This window comes from Pogona vitticeps, chromosome 5 (genome assembly GCF_051106095.1).
Source record: "Pogona vitticeps strain Pit_001003342236 chromosome 5, PviZW2.1, whole genome shotgun sequence".
Lineage (NCBI taxonomy): Eukaryota > Metazoa > Chordata > Lepidosauria > Squamata > Agamidae > Pogona > Pogona vitticeps.
The window spans coordinates 113446127-113458746 of record NC_135787.1 but is presented as its reverse complement, the minus strand read 5'-3'; the positions used below and the strand labels follow the sequence as shown (position 1 = coordinate 113458746).

Genomic DNA, 12620 nt, shown 5'->3' with positions numbered 1-12620 from the left:
AACAGGAAGGTTTTGACCTGGCGCCAAAATGTCATCAGTGTCGGCGACATTTAATATAGACTTAAAAGAGTGAAGTATGCAACAGCAAATCAAGAATGTACTGGTACCAAAGACTGTGTATTTATTGTGGTGAGAAATTTAAAAAAGGTGCCAAAATAGATTCAAATTCTTGTTCAGAGAGGAATCAAGCAGTTGTGTGAATGAGAGCCAAAGTAAAATTTTAAAGGGCATCTACTATTTAAACAATCATGTATGGAACCAGCCCAAACCTAAACCATAGGGCACAGGCTTGGAGTAAATTAAAAAGCCTGAATCTCTCACTACAGTAGGAAAAAGGATAGATGGCACCAGTGTCAAAGTGAAGAATTTGTATCCCCTAAAATATTATTTAAAAATCAGTGGCAGTGGCTCTTGAGAGTGCCCTGGAATGCAAGGAGAACAGACCTATCAATTATAAAGGAAATCAAACCTGAGTGCTCACTGGAAGGACAGATTCTGAAGCTGAGGCTCCAATACTTTGGCCATCTCATGAGAAGAGAAGACTCCCTGGAAAAGACCTTGATGTTGGGAAAGTGTGAATGCAAGAAGAGAAGGGGATGACAGAGGACGAGTTGGTTGGACAGTGTTATGGAAGTTACAAACATGAATTTGACCAAACTCCGGGAGGCAGTGGAAGACAGGAGGGCCTGGCGTGCTCTGGTCCATGGTGTCATGAAGGGTCAGACATGACTAAACGACAATGAACAATGGCAGTGCTATACCACCCAGGTACCCAACGGCCACAGACGCCTTGCAAAACAACAACACACACAAACACAATGAACCTGATGGATGATACCTGGGTTGCAACACAGTTCAAGAAGCTGGTTCTTCTCTTATGGTTTCCTAGAAATACATGTTGACTTCCTTCTCTGTCCAGTTGTTTTTTTCCAACATATTTGCTGCATCTGTTACTGGCAGCCTCTCCTTTCTCCATAGTTCTGATCCATTGTTGGTGTTTAGTTAAGTCATGTCCGACTCTTCATGACCCCATGGACCAGAGCACTCCGGGCCCTCCTGTCTTCCACTGCTTCCCGGAGTTGGGTCAAATCCATGTTGGTTGATTCGATGACACTGTCCAACCATCTCATCCTCTGTTGTCCCCTTCTCCTCTTGCCTTCACAGTTTCCCAACATCAGGGTCTTGTCCAGGGAGTCTTCTCATGAGATGGCCAAAGTATTGGAGCCTCAGCTTCAGGATCTGTCCTTCCAGTGAGCACTCGGGGTTGATTTCCTTCAAAATGGATAGGTTTGTTCTCTTTGCAGTCCAGGGGATGCTCAAGAGTCTCCTCCAGCACCATAATTCAAAAGCATCAATTCTTTGGCGGTTAGCCTTCTTTACGGTCCAGCTCTCACTTCCATACATCACTACTGGAAAAACCATAGCTTTGACTATGCGGACCTTTGTCTGATCCATAAAACTAACAAATTTAGCTTCGTGGCACAGTGGTTAAACTGCTGTACTGCAGCTAAAACTGTGCTCACGACCTGGGGTTCAAATCCCAGGTAGCCGGCTCAAGGTTGACTCAGCCTTCTATCCTTCTGAGGTCAGTAAAATTGAGTACCCAGCTCGCTGGGGGGGCAATGTGTAGCCTGCATAATTAAATTGTAAACCACCCAGAGAGTGCTTGAAGTGCTATGGGGCGGTATATAAGCAGCACGCTTTGCTTTTTTGCTTGTTCCCATGGTTTAAGTTCCTAAACATTACTGCTCAGGACTCTATTGTAGAGATGAGCTCTCGGTTTGCTCTCCAGATGTTGAAATATGAGTTTCATCTTTGCATTAGTTGTGCCAGCTTGAACTGATGTGAGTTCCAGCACAAGTCACACAAAGCACACCTTAATTACATTAGTTTTGAAAGAATTCCTATCATGGTGGGAAAGGATACATGGAAATATCAACATAACTGTATACAGGGAGACAATAGCCTCCTTCCTTTTTGGCAGTGTCAATTCTATAGAGGGGTTTTGATTAAAGTTGAATAACAAGATGAAAGCAGGAGATCCAGATATTTGCAAGAAAACAATGGATTTGCATGAAACATTCTGTGTTTTCCTTTGGCATTGCATGCATCATTGTATGCGAGAACGATGTGGGGGGAAGGATGAAGAGGGGTGGGTGTGTCTCCTGTGAAAGGGACAACTAAAAGGAGAAATGGCTTTATCTCAATAGCCCTTGCCCTACTTGGATGAGGGGGAAAATTCCCCTCACCAAAAGCAGTTGTGGAGGTAGGTAAAAGGTCCTTTTGGTGGTATAAATAGCCAAGCAGTGTACTGTACGTTCAAAGTGTTTTCTGGCACTACATTGGGAACTGAAACATATAAAGCAGTCTGCCCACCCAATGTCTTAACAGTTTGCTTTATAAGAAGGATACATGCAAGAACATGAGATAATTCTATGAACAATTTTTGTTTCACAAGACACAGAGCTAGGTCCTCTGTCCAGAGGTAAGGTTATTTTAATTTATATTTAGAAGTTGTCTACTGATATTCAGTGGCTTGGGAACAAAATTATTTGGGGTCATTGTAGGATGGGAACAATTTATTCCTCCTCCTTTAAGCAGTCCTGGTAGACTGTGTTTTTATTATTAATTTTTTCAGATAATGGGAGGATGGGGAGTTTGTATTTTTTTCTGAATGTTATCTTCTGTTTCTGTAATTGTCTAAAAGCACTAACATTCTGCCAGGACTGATCTGCATTTTTAATATCCCATGATATTACAGTTGAATATTGGACTGCTTATGTATAATGGTATATTTTGTTACTTACAATTAAATCATTGTAGTAGTCTTTTGAAGAGTATGATGCCAATGAATCTGAAGCACCTAAATTTTAATTGCAAATTTAATTCAAAAATTTAATGGAAGAAATGAAAATTTCTTTTTCCAAATTACTACAGTATTTCCTTTCCTCCCCTCCCCCCCTCAAAATACTCATGATCATGTCAGTGGCATTTTCAGGGAAGTAGTTACAAGGCGTTAACAGCTTAACTTAATGCTTATGCATCATAAAGCTAATATTAACTCTAAACACAGAGAGGTTTAATTTACTCCTTTGTTTCTTTGTAGTGTGACAGAGATTCTAATATACAGAGTAGCCAGCATCCTTACACCTCCAACTGTTGTGTGCAGTAGATAAATGGGTTGGGTAGATGCAGCTTTTCAAAGAGAGGAGCAAGCCTTTATTCTAAAATATAAAGGAGTCCTTGCAAGATGAAAAATTAAGTGCAATATTTAAATAGAGACTGGTGACCTAGTAGATGTCATTGAGATCCTATCAAGGGTGTTTCAAGCATACCATTGTTAAAGGGGGAAGATATCCCTTCTCTTGAGGAAATCTCAGATAGCCCAGGACAAACCTTGCAAAACATGAGGACTGCTCAACACTTAGAGGACCTTTGAGAACCTAATGCTACAGCATAGTGAAATCTATAGAAATGTAAATCTCTTAACTGCCTGGGTGAAAAAAAAGAGTCATAGGAAAGTGTAATTCACTTATTGAAAAATGTTCGTTCTGGAAGACCTTTTGAGAGTCAAAAGGTACATGGTTGTAGTAGTTTTAACTCTGAGCATGGTAAAGTTTTGAATTGTTTCTTTTGTTGCCTTGCAGAGCAGCCTCTTATTTCAAGTACACTCACAGACAATTTCCTACTGACCTTCAGTGGCAGTTATCAGTGACCTTGCTGCTATCTGAAGTGGTACATTGTACTATTGTGCAAGTGAGTGGCAATTTATGTTGTGCAACTTGATGATAAGTCTAGACGGGCTTTGTTTTTGTACAGTTACAAAAGCAGGGAATAGGGACCCTTAAACAGCTGGCAGGCTAGGCTGTAGCTGTTTACAAGAGCTGAAAAGTGGAGATGACTCTTGCCCTCCGTGGTGGTAGAGTAGCTATGCAGTGCTTTCCCTCTTCAGATGGCACTCCAGAAATGCACAAGCCTATTTAGAGTGGGTAGATTCTACTATAGTTTCTACTGTGCTGGCAGCATTTCAGTTCAGTATATCTGCATCTGTATTCTAAATATTGCATCTATATTCTCTTGTTCTTTCCTGCTGTCTTTCAGCAGGGTTGTTTTGAAACACATATGGTGATGATCAATGTATGGGTCACATCTTCCCCCTTTTAGTAGAAGAGGACCACTACAACCAGGTGGCTCCTACAGCATTTAACAGGATTTCAAACTCCACTTGAGGAACAAAACATCCATTGAGAAGCAAATCAGCACTAGTCATCATTCTTCCTTTTAAGAAAGGTGGAAAACCTGTGGACCTACAGATATTATTTAACTACAGCAACCCATGGTCCTTGATCAGTGACAGTACTGGTGGATTTTGGAGTCAAACAGTTTTCCACGGGGGAAAGTCTGCATCCCACAAACAGGATTGCAGAGAACGAGACAAAGGGCTGATCTCAGCTGGGTTGTGGTTGAGCCTTTTACAGCAGCTTTATATACTTTTTTTACTTCTCTCTTTTGAAGGTTTATTACTCACCCATAGCAAAAGGCTCTCAATTAGGCTGATGCTCAATATAACAAAAAGAAATTCAACGTGCATTTAATTAAGCAATTAATTAGGACTGGCCAAGGCTGAAACAACAGGCATTACAACAAGGTCTGCTAAATGGGTTGCAATAAGATGTTGCATCACCATGAGGAACATGAGAGAACAAAACAGGCACCAGGCAGACCTCTCTAGGAAGAGTATGACATAACTGGAGGTTTCTGTTGAAAAGATGCACTTCCAGGTAGGCTTCTGTGACCAAGCTGAGCATGTGAAAGCACTCCAGTCTCAAGGCTCAGGAGAAGCTTCATACCTTTAGATCTGGAATTGAACTGTTGGGTAGCTCAGTGATTTATATATCTTGCTGTGGAATCAGAGTCTGGGAATTCAGTTACCCTCTGTGCCTCCTTGTCGGAGGCTAGACTCGATGTTCCTAGCCTTGGGTCCCTAGATGATGGTCTAAAACTCTGAGAAGCTTTCACCACTTAGCTGTGCTGGCCCGGATTTCTGGGAGTTGTGGTCCAACAACATATGGGGACCTCAAGTTGGGAACCACTGATCTCTAAAAGCCCTTTCCAGCTCTGCTCAGTTCTAAGATGATTACGACATAAGATTTATTTATTTTATTTATTTTATTTAATTTATATCCCGCCTATCTAGTCACGGATGATGATTCTGGTATTCTTTTTGTGTGTGTGATTTTGGTGTTCTTGTTGCACTCATATTTTCCTGCACCAATATCCATTTGGCAGCTCTTGATATGAGAATTTAGAAAATATGGTTCTTTTAGACTGGGGTTCTAAGGAAAAAGATGAGCGTATTATTCCCAAGTAGAGTAGAACCCTGGAATTAATGGAATTTACTGAAATGTTGATTTCCAACTCAATTGGGACTTTGTTAGTTTGAAGTAGCAATTGGATTTAAAGCCAAGAGTCTTTCAGCCTGCATGGCCAGTTTGTACTAGAGGTGCTTCAGAAATTTTTTGTGGTGGCTGTGGTGGCAGCGGCAACCCTAATTCCACACTAATATATTTGAATACACAAGGTTTTGAAACACTCATAGCCCTGGGCACAGAGTGCTAAAAATTATTATTATTTATTTAATTTATATGCCACCCACACTACACAGCAATTAAAATTCAATACAGTAAAAGATAAAATGATTAAAATACAATTAAAATACAATTAAAATACAATTAAAATTGCCATCGGACCCACAGCTAACATTATTTCAATTAAAAGCCTTCTGGAACGGGAAGGTTTTGACCTGGCGCCAAAATGTCATCAGCATCGGCGCCAGACGAATCTCAGTCAGGAGGGCATTCCATAGTCTGGAGGCAGCTGCTGAAAAGGCCCTTTGTCTACAAGCCGTCCCTCTTACCTCCTTGAGGGATGGCTCTTTCAGAAGGGCCCCCTGGCTAGATCTTAACTGCCTGGTAGCCAATGTAACTTATACAGAATCGGCTTGATATGTTCCCTGGCAGCTGCACCACTCACCAGCCGCGCAGCTCAATTCTGGACCAGTTGCAGTCGCCGGACCGTCTTCAAAGGCAGCCCCACGTAAAGCGCATTGCAGTAATCTATGCGGGATGTTACCAGTGCATGTGTGACTGTCATGAGACTCCGCTCGTCCAGGTAGGGCTGTAGCTGGTATAATTTCCACAGCTGAAGGAAGACGCCCCTGGTCACCGAGTCCACCTGGGCTTCCAGAGTTAGACTGGGGTCCAAGAGCACCCCCAGGCTGCGGACCCTGTCCCTTAGGGGGAGTGTAGCCCCATTCAGGGCAGGGAAATGGCCCTCCAGCCTGTCCGGTGAAGCACCCACTAACAGCATTTCCGTCTTGTCTGGATTCAGTTTCAATTTATTAACCCTCATCCAGTCCATTATCAGGTCCAGACATGAGTTCAGCACAGAAACTGCCTCACCTGGATTGGTGGAAAATGAGAGGTAGAGCTGAGTATCGTCAACATATTGCTGACTCCTCAGCCCAAACCTCCTGATGACCTTTCCCAGCGGTTTCATGTAGATGTTGAACAGCATGGGGGACAGTATTGAGCCCTGAGGAAACCCATGACATAACTGCCATGCGGCAGAGCAACTGTCCCCCAGTACCACCCTCTGGACATGGTAAGCCAGGAAGGAGCGGAACCACTGTAAAGCAGTGCCCCCAACTCCCAACCCAGCCAGCCTATCCAGAAGGACACCATGGTCGATGGTGTCGAAAGCCGCTGAGAGGTCCAGGAGTATCAACAGGGTCACACTCCCCAAGGGAGGTTCGCCACTGGTCAGTAGTTGACCACCAGCCTTGGGTCCAGGTTAGGCTTTTTAAGGACTGGTCGAATCATCGCCTCTTTCAAGGTGGTAGGGACCACTCCCTCTCTGAGAGGCGTTCACAGCCTCCTGGACCCAGGTGTGAACCCCTCTGGCTGATCTTCCAATTAGCCAGGATGGGCAAGGGTCAAGCGGAGTGGTGGTAGAACGGACAGATCCAAGCACCCTGTCCACATCATTAGGTCTCAACAATTGAAAATCATCCATTAATACTTGACCTAAGCACGGCACACTGGACACATCCTGTGATTCTGCAGTAACTGGAGTCCAACCCACTGCGAATCTGAGCAATTTTTCCCTCAAAATGGATGGCAAACTCATCACAGTGAGCTGATGAGCAGTCTGGGACCTCCACCGGATTTCCCGGTTGAAGAAGATCCCGGACAACCCGAAACAGCTCTGCTGGACGACATTCTGAGGAAGCAATACTGCTGGAGAAATATTGCCGTTTCGCCAGCCGTATTGCCACGAAATAGGCCCGATAATGGGCTCTAAGTCGTGTTCGATCGGACTCCCAGCGGGACTTCCTCCACCTGTGCTCCAGCCATCTCCCCTCTCGCTACATTGCCCGCAGTTCAGAAGTATACCAAGGAGCTGTCTGGGCTCGGCGAGCAGGGAGAGGGCGCTTAGGCGCAATCGTGTCAACCGCCCGGGTCATCTCCCTATTCCATAGGGTGACCTGAGCTTCAACAGGAGCGCCAACCATATCAGACGGATAATCCCCCAGAGCATTCAGGAATCCATCTGGATCCATTAGTCTCTGAGGGCGGATCATCTTAATAGATCCCCCCACCCTTGCAGAGGGGAGAAGAAGCTAATAGACTAAACTTGACCAGGAAGTGGTCTGACCATGACAATGGGGTCACAACCAGCCCTTCCACATCCAAACCACCATCTTCTAGTCTCATTGAGAGAACCAGGTCCAAGGTATGGCCCTTCTCATGAGTCGGGCCAATGACACATTGAGACAGCCCCATGATTGTCATGGTGGCCATGAAGTCCTGAGCTGCCCCAGTCAAGGCAGCCTCAGCATGGATGTTGAAGTCCCCCAGCACCAACAGCCTGGGAGTCCTTAACACCAGGTCCGAGACTACCTCCGTCAGCTCAGGCAGGGAGACTGTTGGTACGCAGCAGGGTGGGCGATACACCAACAGAATCCCTAATCTGTCTCGCAAGCCCAACACACAATATAGGCCCTCAAGACCTCCTCTCAAAGTGACAGGAAGCCTGGTCAAGGAGATAGAACTCCTATAGACTATAGCAACTCCCCCTCCCTGACCCTCCGAGCGACATTGGTGCTGGACTGAATACCCAGGCGGACACAGCTGGGAGAGGGGGACACCACCCTCCTCTCCCACCCAGGTCTCAGTAATGTATGCCAGCTCAGCACCCTCATCCAGAATTACATCATGGATGAGGGCAGTTTTATTTTGTACTGACCTGGCGTTCATCAACAGCACTGTGTGGCTCGAGGGTTTGCTGATATGGTCACCTGATACCATCTGGTTGGGGGTAGGACTAGAAGACGGGATAGATGTAAGATATCTAACCTCTCTTCTCCTACGTGGGCATGTTCTACCCCCACCGCCATTCCTTCCCCTACCCAGCACCACCTCAATGGCTGCCCCCTCCATTGTGTATTTCCCACATTCAACTTCCTAAAAGTCCCAAATGCTTTTCTTCTAAATATGAAGAAATTGGCAAAAACAGGCCAAATTCTTATCAAAAACTAACTACAGTAAATTAAAACTTTCACCATCTGTAGTGCCACCTAGTGACTAAAGCTATATAATGAATATTCTGAATTTAGGATTTATTTATTTATTTACAGACTGGTGTGTTTAATGCCTTCCTGTCAGCATGCACATGAATCATGTGCACATGCAATAAGATAAGCTATTTTTAATAACCACAAAGTAGAAAACTGTTGATGAGAAAGACATTGTCTCACAAAACTCACATGATGAGAGTAGTCATCTATTTTTGTAAAGCTGGTGGCCACTCTGTGCCTCAGCCATCTAAACATTCTGTTGACCTTGGTTGATCGTGAACTCTTCTGACTCAGGATAAACATTTGTGGATTGGTACAGCGATGCCATAGCCTGGATCTGTTTGCCATAGGAGCAGAAGAACAGCACTGTTTATTGCAGAGCTGTAGGAAACTTTATAGGAACTGGTGTCAGTGGCAATTTTTTTTGCTGATTTAAATGGAGTTTTGTTGGCATGCCTATAGCAACTTCCACTGAAATATCTCAGGAGTCTAATACTGCCTGGCAGAAGCATGTAAGTGACATTCCTCTCCTTGTTGTAAAAAAATACTTTGTGGGGGAGGGACATGGAGGAGGGTGAGAATCTGTATTGCAAAGCTAGTGTTCAAAATTTGAAATTAACTTTGAAGCCTGGATGTACAAATATTTCAGCTACTCATGCTCCCAGTGGAGAGTTTGATGAAGATTTCTGGATAGTAACCCAAGCTTGCCTGGAAAGAAAATTTGGCTAGCAATAGATTCTGGAGCATGAACTTGAAGAGAAGCAGGCAGCAATGAATGTGTGTCACGAAGCTTGGGTTTATTCTGGGAAGATGAACTAATGATCAAGGAAGCTCTGCTTCTTGGAATCATACAGATACCAGTGTTAAAACAGATCTGACCCATAGCATGCAAGGGGGAGTATTAAAACGTAATCATTAATGATCATGCTTCCACACAGGAGCCTGATCATAGTTAACTTTTTCGATTTCGATTTCGATTTCGATTTCGATACCTTTATTGGCATATGAACAGACAGGAGCAAAACGTAGATACAAACCAAACAATAATCAAGAGAAAAGTAAAGTGAGAAATTACACTCAAACAGCAAGTAATATCATAGGTTGTGGGTTAAAATAGAAATTTCCAATAGATATCCTGCAACGGCAGATGTAATCAAAGGACAAGAATCACTCAGGAAAAAGGCTAAGGAGTTGGGGAAAAAAGAAAGCCACGGTTCTAGGAAAAGCTTTCTCAGAGAGGAATGAGCCGGGCAGTGAAATAAAATATGGTCCAGGGAGTCTGGCAGAGTATGACAGAAAAAACAGAGCCTGTTTACACGGGGAATCTTGGAGAAACGGCCTACATGGACCGCCGAAGGGAAAATATTCAGGCGAGCTAGCATAAAAGCTCTTCTCTGACCAGGATTAGTCAGTGAAGAGAAGTAGTTGGAAGGACGTCCTAGGGAAGGAGGAAGACTGAAAAAAAGAGGAGAACAGGTGGGGTTCAAATTGGCTGAAAGTGTCTCATACTCAAGCTGCCAGAGTTTGTGCTTGATCAAGGAGTGGGCCTGTTGTAATCCAACATCAAAGAGGGATTCTAGGTTCAGTCCTAAGGAAAGAAGTTTAGAATCGATCAGTTGGAACCAGTTCGATGTGTAAGAATCGCTAAGAAGGTCATAAAGGAGAGAATTGGGGTTAGAATGAAGATGAATGCGGAGCCAGTATTTGAAGGTGGTGACCCAGGCAAGAGTAGACGGAAGGTGGGTTCCCAATTCGAGTACCATGGTGGAGAGGCGGATCATATTGGGAACACCTAAGATCTTTCTGAGGAAAACAGCAGCAATGGAATCAATGTCATGATTTACAGCCTTTATCCAGATGGGCACCCCATAAAAAAGGTGGGATAGAAGTTTACACTGAAAAATATGCAGGGCTGCTGGAACAAATTGGTTGCCCGAAAGATAATGGAATTTTGAAATTGCATTGAGTTGGGTAGTTGATGTAGAGATAACCAATTTTTTATGTGGGATCCAGTTTAGTTTGTGATGGAAAGTGAGCCCAAGGTATTTAAATGTTGGCACTTGTTGGTAGGAATGTGTACCAACTGTCCAAGTGGACAGAAAGCTGGATTTAGAAAAAACAACTATTTTTGTTTTGGAGGAATTTATACAAAGATCGTTGACGGAACAGTAGTCTTGGAATTTGGCTAAAAGGAGACGCAAGCCGGCTTTGGAAAGAGAAAGCAGGACTGCATCGTCTGCGTAAAGGAGAACTGAAAGAGGGGCACCATTAAGAGAGGGGGAAGGGTTGGCAGCTTTAGATAAGAAAGGGGGAAGATCTGCTAAGAACAGGTTAAACAGTAAGGGGGCTAATATGCACCCTTGACGGACACCCCTATTAACTTGAAATCTATCAGATAGTATATTGGAGTTTGGAAAGCGGATCTGGCATGAGTTTGAAGAATGGAGACGCCTAAGCAGAAAAAGTAGACGAGGGTCAATGCCCCATTGGGATAGTTTGTCCCATAAAAGAGATCTATTAACGGAGTCAAAGGCGCCTCGAAGGTCTACAAAGGCGGCGAACAGTCTAGATTTATGGTGGATGGAATATTTTTCTGCTAGATGGGACAGAAGTAGAGCATGATCAAGGGTGGAGGCTCCAGAGCGAAAGCCTATTTGCTCTTTCCCCGGAAGGTTGATAGAAGAGGCCCAAGCAGAAAGTTTAGAAAGGAGAAGTTTTGAATAAAGTTTGCCAATGTAAGATAAAAGACTAATTGGACGGTAGTTACTGGGAAGGGAGGGATCACCTTTTTTGAAAATTGGGATCAGGGTGGAAATTAACCAGGAGTTGGGAAAGATACCAGAATGGTTAACTAAAGTGAAGAGGTTGGCCAAAGAGTGAGACCACCAATGGGGGTTACTAGTCAGAATCTCAGTAAGAACTTGATCTGGGCCTGGGGCCTTACCAGACTTCAATGAACTAATTAAATCCAATATTTCATCAGAGGTAACGGGAGGCCAATCAGATAGGGCCTGAAGTGAGGAATCAGGGGGGGGATTAGGGTTCGGGGAGAAGAAAATTGTGGAGAAGTGGGCTATCCATTCTTCCGAGGGGATAGAGGAAGAAGGATCGGGAGAAAAGAAAGTAGTGGAAGAGGAAACCAGAGACCAGAAGGCTTTGTAGTTATGTGATAAGATTGCTTGTAGCAGGTCGGACCACTTGCGTTGGGCAAAGAGGTGTTTTTTTGAGTCTAGAGTTAATAAGCAGGACCTTCTGGCAATAAGGTAGAGTTGTAAGGAAGCTGGGGTAGGGTTAAGGCGGAAAGAGTGAAAGAGGGACCTAACCTGCTTCTTAGCCTGCCAACAGTCAGAATCAAACCATGAGGTAGCTCGATTATGAGAAGGGTGGTTAGTTGGACTGCTAAGAGAGATAACTAAGGAGTCTAAAAGAGTGTTGTAGGAGGTAATAGCTGTGAAGATAGAGTCAGTTGTAGCGATAGTACGGTGGAGATTGGAAATCTCTGGCAATAGAATCCAAGAGAAGAAGTCGGTTTCTGTTTGAGGAGACCATTTAAGGCGAGAGGAAGGTTGTAAGGGGAGGGTAGGAGGGGAGGAGATTGGGGAAGGAGAAGTTAGGGACAGAAGAAGAGGCAAGTGATCACTGTCGGCACGGACTCCAACAGAGAAATCAGAAAGAAAAGGGAGGAGGGCTGGGGAAGCAAGGGCGTAATCAATTACGCTTGGTCCCCTAGTGGAGAGGTGGGTATATTCCCCAGGAATATCCTTACCCCATGTGCCGTTGAGAATGGCAATATGAAGGTTGAGACAAAGATTGATTAAAAAGATAGCATGAGGGGTAATAATCTTGTCTCTAGAGGACCTTGGGCAATTGAGCCAGGGGGGAAACGACTCATCAAACTCCAAATTTATATATTTGGCTAGGGCAGAATTATTGGGTCCTAACCGGGTATTAAAATCCCCCAGGATCAAAATATGGGCAGATG

The 12620-nt window shown here is 44.1% G+C and overlaps 1 protein-coding gene across 10 annotated transcripts in view; it reads left to right on the top strand.

Moving 5' to 3' along the window:
* The window catches only part of CD36 (CD36 molecule (CD36 blood group)), a 122310-nt gene that overhangs the window by 21290 nt on the left and 88400 nt on the right, over window positions 1-12620 (top strand). For 2 of the 10 annotated variants that reach the window (XM_078394294.1, XM_073000726.2), the window contains exon 1: window positions 2276-2485. The exons of 4 other annotated variants lie outside the window; for them this stretch is intronic. The gene's annotated coding sequence lies outside the window, so the exon portion shown is untranslated. Of the gene's footprint in view, window positions 1-2090; window positions 2486-6020; window positions 6172-8679; window positions 9151-12620 lie in introns of those variants that run through there. 4 more of the 10 variants (XM_078394290.1, XM_020789996.3, XM_078394293.1 and 1 more) reach the window with 4 other exon arrangements.